The sequence below is a fragment of the Phyllopteryx taeniolatus genome, chromosome 13 (assembly GCF_024500385.1).
Source record: "Phyllopteryx taeniolatus isolate TA_2022b chromosome 13, UOR_Ptae_1.2, whole genome shotgun sequence".
NCBI classification, from domain to species: Eukaryota; Metazoa; Chordata; class Actinopteri; order Syngnathiformes; family Syngnathidae; genus Phyllopteryx; species Phyllopteryx taeniolatus.
Genome location: NC_084514.1, coordinates 2,640,048 through 2,647,500, shown reverse-complemented (window position 1 = coordinate 2,647,500; position 7,453 = coordinate 2,640,048). Strand labels below are relative to the sequence as shown.

The 7,453-nt window shown below is 38.9% G+C and overlaps 1 protein-coding gene across 1 annotated transcript in view; it reads right to left on the bottom strand.

The window, feature by feature from the left end:
* The window catches only part of rnf144aa (ring finger protein 144aa), a 37,749-nt gene that overhangs the window by 21,417 nt on the left and 8,879 nt on the right, over nucleotides 1-7,453 (bottom strand). The window lies entirely within an intron of this gene.

Sequence of the window (7,453 nt, the reverse complement as noted above, 5' to 3'; positions counted from 1 at the left end):
ACTGAGAAAGTTGAGGAATGCTCATCAAACACCTGTCTGGAACATCCCACAGGTCAACAGGCCAAAATGGGAACAGGTGGGTGCCATGATTGGGTATGAAAGGAGCTTCCCGGAATTGCTCAGTCATTCACAAGCAAAGATGCGGCGACGTTCACCTCTTTGTGAATAAGTGTGTGAAAAAATAGTCCAACGGTTTAAGGACAATGTTCCTCAATGTACAATTGCAAGGAATTTAGGGATTTCATCATCTACGATCCATAATATCACCAAAAGGTTCCGAGAATCTGGAGAAATCACTGCATGTAAGCAGCAAGGTTGAAAACCAACATTGAATGTCCGTGACCTTCGATCCCTCAGGCGGCACTGCATCAAAAACCGACATCATGTGTAAAGGATATCACCACATTGGCTCAGGAACACTTCAGAAAACCAATGTCAGTAAATACAGGTCGGCGTTACAGCCGTGAGTGCAACTTAAAACTCCACTATGCAGAGAAAAAGCCATTTATCAACAACACCCAGAAACGCCGCCGGCTTCTTTGGGCCCGAGCTCATCTAAGATGGAATGATGCAAAGTGGAAAAGTGTTCTGTGGTCCGATGAGTCTACATTTCAAATTGTTTTTGGAAATTGTGGGCGTCGTGTCCTCTGGGCCAAAGAGGAAAAGAACCATCCGGACTGTTATGGATGCAAAGTTCAAAAGCCAGCATCTGTGATGGTATGGGGCTGTGTTAGTGCCAATGGCATGGGTAACTAACACATCTGTGAAGGCACCATTAACGCTGAAAGGTACATACAGGTTTTGGAGAAACATGCTGCCATCCAAGCAACGGCTTTTTCATGGACGCCCCTGCTTATTTCAGCAAGACAATCCCAAACCACATTCTGCACGTGTTACAACAGCTTGGCTTCGTAGTAAAAGAGTGTGGGTACTAGACTGGCTTCCCTGCAGTCCAGAGCTGTCTCCCATTGAAAACGTGTGGCGCATTATGAAGCATAAAATACGACAACGGAGACCCCGGACTGTTGAACAGCTGAAACTGTACATTAACCAAGAATGGGAAAGAATTCCACCTACAAAGCTTGAACAATTAGTGTCCTCAGTTCCCAAACGTTTATTGAATGTTAAAAGAAAAGGTGATGTAACACAGTGGTAAACATAACCCAGTCCCAGCTTTTTTGGAATGTGTTGCAGCCAAAAAATTCTAAGTTAATGATTATTTGCTAAAAACAATAACGTTTATTAGTTTGAACATTAAATATCTTGTCTTTGTAGTGTATTCAATTAAATATAGGTCGAACATGATTTGCAAATCATTGTATTCTGTTTTTATGTTTAACACAACGTCCCAACTTCATTGGAATTGGGGTTGTACATGCAACAATGCCTCCAAGCAGTATTATTCTGCTCAATACAAGACCAGCATGGAAACCAAAAGAAGTTCAGAAAAATCAGTGAGATAATTCCATTCCAGTGAAGATAACACTTAAATACTACAGTAACAATGAATATAGTCAAATACCCATAACTAACAGCATTTAAAAAATGGTTTTAAAAAAAAAAAAAAATATATATATATATATATATATATCCATCCATCCATTTTCTGAGCCGCTTCTCCTCACTAGGGTCGCGGGCGTGCTGGAGCCTATCCCAGCTGTCATCGGGCAGGAGGCGGGGTACACCCTGAACTGGTTGCCAGCCAATCGCAGGGCACATAGAAACAAACAACCATCCGCACTCACAGCCATGCCTACGGGCAATTTAGAGTCTCCAATTAATGCATGTTTTTGGGATGTGGGAGGAAACCGGAGTGCCCGGAGAAAATCCACGCAGGCACGGGGAGAACATGCAAACTCCACACAGGCGGGGACGGGGATTGAACCCCGCACCTCAGAACTGTGAGGCTGACGCTCTAACCAGTCGGCCACCGTGCCGCCAAAATATATATATATATATATATATATATATATAATATATATATATATATATATATATAAAATATATTATATATATTATATATATATATATATATATATATATATATATATATATATTATATATAAAATATATTATATATATATATATATATATATATTATATATATCATATATATATATATATATATATAAAATGAATGTAGCTAGGGTGCAGAGGTATACAGGATCATGCTTTTCCTCAGCCCTTCTATTGGTTACGAAATATTTATTACATAGGAACTTTAGGGGTAAGGTTGAACGATGGTGACCTAGAAAAAGAGAAATGTTTTCTATGCAACGATGCCTGTTCACAAGTACCTACAAAACTAACAATGTTTACATTTTGATAAAAGGGTCGTTTTAAAAAAAAAACAACAACATTGACCTTGATATTTATTTCTAAATGTTAGTCTTTCCAGGTGCCATTGTAATGTAAATTAAAAAGGACTGAATGACACAGTTTTCCTATCTTTTTTTAATCATAACTATTAAAATTCGATGAAAATGACCTGTGTACAGTTTTATCATAATCTAGCAAAGGAAAAACCAAGATGGCTAAATCATCCCAGAGACTGTATTTAGTATGTGCATTAATTAACTGTTGGTAGAATGTAGTGGCAGATGATGCAACTAATGTAAATAGTACAATAACCTACATACTCGGGGTGCAGACCACACACTGCACTGAAAAGCATGGCCTTTATTTTTGGACGTGAAAGATGACAAGGCCTTCATGGAAGTGACAGTGGCTATGGATAGTCTCCGTCTGTCCTTGACATGGAGGGGAGAGACCTAAGAGGTTTGCCAAGAGTGGTGATAGCCCTTGTTTGTCCATGTCCCTGATGAGTTACATAACCACCCCAGATGGATTTTGGCATTCCAAGTAGTGAGACAGACACTGATAATATCACGCCTCTGCATGTAAAACCTCAAATTGCTGAGCTGCTACAGCACACTAAATCTCCAGTGGAAACAAGTGTAGGTCAGGGTTCACCAACGCGGTGCCCGCGGCCACATGGTCGCAGGCAAGGACCACTTAAGGCCCCTGCAAGGCATGTTCTAAAAATAGCACTGGTCACAAATTTTTTTTTTTTTTTTTGTGCTTTAAATTTGAATCAGAATTGCTTACATTAATGTACTTTTTAAAATAACGTATAATATAAAAAAATTAAAACAAAAATATTGCATGTATAACGAACTCTGACCTCAAGTCAAAGTTCAAGTTTCGCGCGGTCACCTCACCGCTTTCCCGATACAGTGCAGCGGTGATGAGGAGTTAGCTTACTTGTGCTTTTGTGACTTTGATCAACTTGAACCATGTGTGTCATTCATTAGAAATCCCTTCATGCAAGTGGACAAGATGGCCACTGCTGACCAGCTCGGTGCTTTGTTCAACTTGGACGTTGGACAGGTAGAGATAGAAATCCTAACTCTTCAAAATGACCTCCACCTCAAAGCCCATCAGTCTGCACCAAACCTTTGGTGCCTTGTGGACAAAGAAAAGTATAGTTGTGTATGCACCGCAGCTATGAAAATTGCCTGCTTTTTTGGTTCAACCTATCTATGTGAATCAGCCTTTTCCAACATGAACTTTATCAAGAACAAACACAGAACACGCCTTACTGATGCACATTTACAAGACTCACTCAGAGTTGCAGTGTCAAATTATACACCAGATTACAACACATTGTTGAGCAGAATGCAGTGCCAGGCCTCCCACCAACATAAACGAGCAGACGAATCACAGAGACAATATTTATTTTGAAAACATCATATCAATATTGCATTAAAAATATTGCACGAAATGTTAAAACATGTTCAAAATGGATTTTATAACTTGTGACAAGAAGATGAATGATGTATTTGTCCTAAAAATGTTACAAATGATCATTTGCACTACAAGGACAGCAGTTGTTCCCCCTGACTTTCAAATATTTGAGCACATAAACAAAAATAAATGTTTCTTGTTTAAACATGTTTTTCTTACCATTATTGTGGAAAATAATTACCATTGATATGTGAGCAGTCTCTTCACATAGTGTTACTACTACTGCTATTCTTTTTATTATGATTACTGCTAAAAAGTGATCCTTGCAGTTTTGTTATTTCGGAAGTTTGCTGCAAATAGGTCATGTAGCCCTTCATACTATCGGTGCTCACGAAGTAGCTCTCAGCCTCAAAAAGGTTGGTGACCCCTGGTGTAGGTAAAGTAGTGATACAACTCAGTTCACTGCCCCTTTGAATTATGCTTTGCATCACATATTGTTCACACAATAACATAAGACGTCTGGCTCAGAGCTAGGGCAACTGTACAATTTATCCCCTAGTGGAATATGGCATTTGAAGTGTAAAATAATGGGTGTGTTTTAATTAAAGAGAGCGCAACCATTCCCAAACTTAATGATGACGTAGAATGGCTGTTGGAAAATTGTTACGTTGCTGCTCTCTGCGGAGCTAAGCTAGCCATTTGCGAACAACTAATCGTCAGCAAAGAGTTTAAAATGCCATACTGGGCCACTTTTGGATGCAATTTCCAATCAGGACGGAATACAAAAAAGAAGGTAAGCATTCATAGCTTTCCCAAAGAGAGAAAGTTGAGGAAACGGTGGGAGGGTGTGGTCGGAAGAGTTGAGCTGCCGAAAGATCCGCAGCTGTGTTCTCGTCACTTGAGCCCAGATTCTTTCTTTTTATTCTTTCCTCACAAGGAGCCTAAACGGCTGCATGTGACAAGCGAAAGCCGAGCAAAAAGACACGAAAGACAGGACGCGCTGGCCATGTACCTTGATCAGCCCATTGTAGCAGTAGCGACAAATACACCACTGAATAGGACCAACTCGAGGTTCTTCACCCAGTCATCTTCATCCTCATTTCTTGTGTCTTCCTCACTCTCCTCATTTCCCTGATCACACTCGGGCTCAAACTGAAATGGCTGAACAGCGTTCATCGCTGCCAGGGGCTGCGACGGGCACATCCCCATTTGACGTCACTACCCAGATTGCACTGCGACGAAAAACCAATGGCGGCCTATTTTGAAATTACGATTTGTAAAAATACATAAATCTGGAAATGATTTTCGAAAGTTGTATCTTATTGTTATGTTACTCAAGTCGAAAGAGATCATATATAGCAAACATGTCATTGCAATCAGAATTCACTTTAAGAAAAAGTAAAAACGCATTTATTGCCAATGTTTAGTCATGCATACATGATTAAAATGTCACAAATTTATTGAATGTCATATGCAAATTAAAAGGAAACATCGTATCAGAGATAAATACTTGATTCATCCCGAGGAAATTAACTTAGCTCACACAAGCGACACACGCATACAGCAATGCTGAAAACTGGCCAACAAGCAAAAGTACAAGTACATTCTGTGTACCATAGGTTTTTTAAAATTATTGTTTGTTTGTAGTGAAACTTTATAGAGGAAATAATTACATTAAACCTCTACATTTTGTGCTGAAAAAAAGACTGTAAATGTGTTATTACTACACCAGAGTGCAATTACACTTGTAATCTTGAATCCTTGAGCTGGAAGGATAATAAGGATAGTCTTTATATTAACCAAAAGCATCTCTGAGGTTATACAAAAGGTAGTTAGTCCTCTTAAAAACATGCAAATCTGTAAATGCATTGAATTAATGCTCTCGGTTTAGGAGAGGTTGATGGCTTTCAAGCAAAAACCTTAACAGGAATAAAGGAACATCCTGGAAACATCTCACAGATTGTGTCCTCGTCATCATCCCTTAATTCTTGACAGGTATCATGCTGGCTTTAATCCCCTATATTAGTGGGATTTCAATGTTGATGTTAAGACACTTAAAAGGGCCGTATCCTAATGACGTTAATGTTCTACAAAGTCACTGCTGCAGGTATAGCTATAACTACCGGTGGGAAACATCAACACTTTGGGCTGTACATATTGTTTTCTCTTACAGTACTACATCAAATATCGATAATCTATCTGTCCTATTTCTAAGTGCTTTATGACAATCTTGATTTTGCAATATAATGCAAATATCAGGATTATCTAATATAGTAACACTTAGCTGTAAAAACATGATCTCACTCCTGAATTGGACATATCAGCCTTATATAAGACAGAAGGGTCTTATCACATTCAATAAAATTTGTTATGCTTGATGTGCGAAAGCTGTTTTTTCTTGCAGTATATCGATTATTGCATCGTGCCCGCATCAACACATTACAGGTATCATTGGCAAAATACAAAGTATCAATAATGGTAAAACTCAAAGCAACCAAAATTTGAAAAACAAAGCAAATATTACATGGGACTTGGCTGAGCTGCATGTCCTCAACTAGTTCATCCACATTTTTTTATTATTACTGTCTTGCTGCCAGCTACCTTTTCCCCCTTTATCTTTGAAGCAGGCCTCATTAGAATTCCTTGTGAATTCTTATTTAAAAAAACAAAGTGAAAGAAAAATACTGTCAGGAAACTGATAATGCCCCCGCCCCCAAAGTGTCCATTATCAACTAATCGGTGAATGAACACAAGGTCAAGTCGACAAATGCAGGAGACATAAAACAAATAAGGGCTCCAATCAAGCTGTCTGAGCGAGGACAAAAGATGCCTTACAGCTCTATTGAATTGTATTGACTTTCACCCCTTAGCTATGTCGTTATTTGCTTGTAAATGCAAATACTGTATGTTTTCAAACATTTTTGCACATGTGCATTACAATGCACTGGCAGTGGCTCTTCTACCTTGTTAGCTGAAACATAAAATGATTGCAGGATACAATAATGTGTAAAGCTGGCTGGATGGCTATAGCATCCACTACATATCAATGCAGATTCAAACCTCTGCCATGAATTATTCAGGAGATATTACATGGACCTTCTCAAATGAACTTTAAAAAGGACCGCTGTAACTCCAACAGTGGAAAATGGCGTTTTTAATTTCCACAGAAGGAGCCAGAAGCCTTAATAAAGGCGCATATGGAGCCGAATGAATGCAACACCTCATTTCACAGACAGTCAACTGACAAGTCTCCCAGATTTGTTTTATTATTAGCATAATTGGGTAGGTAACCCAGACAAGACAAAGGTGGTATTGTGTTAAGAATGCTTTAAATTTGTCAGTCACTCAATATGGGCACTTCTAAGCAAAATGTTTATTCTGTTTCACTTAAAAATAAAATTAAATAAATAAAAAAAAACAACACTGCCATTTTGGTGATTTCTTAATACAACAAGATAAAAACAATGTTTTCCAGCCTGAAATCACACACATTTGAAATTTGGGTCTAAAAGAAACCATCCATCGATTTTCCATACCGCTTATCCTCACGCGGGTCGCGGGTGCACTGGAGCCTAATCCAGCTGAGTCTCGGCGAGAGGCGGGGTGCACCCTGAACTGATCGCCAGCCAATCGCTGAGCACATGTAAACAAACAACGATTCACACTCACATTTACACTTACGGGCAATCTAGAGTCTTCACTTAAT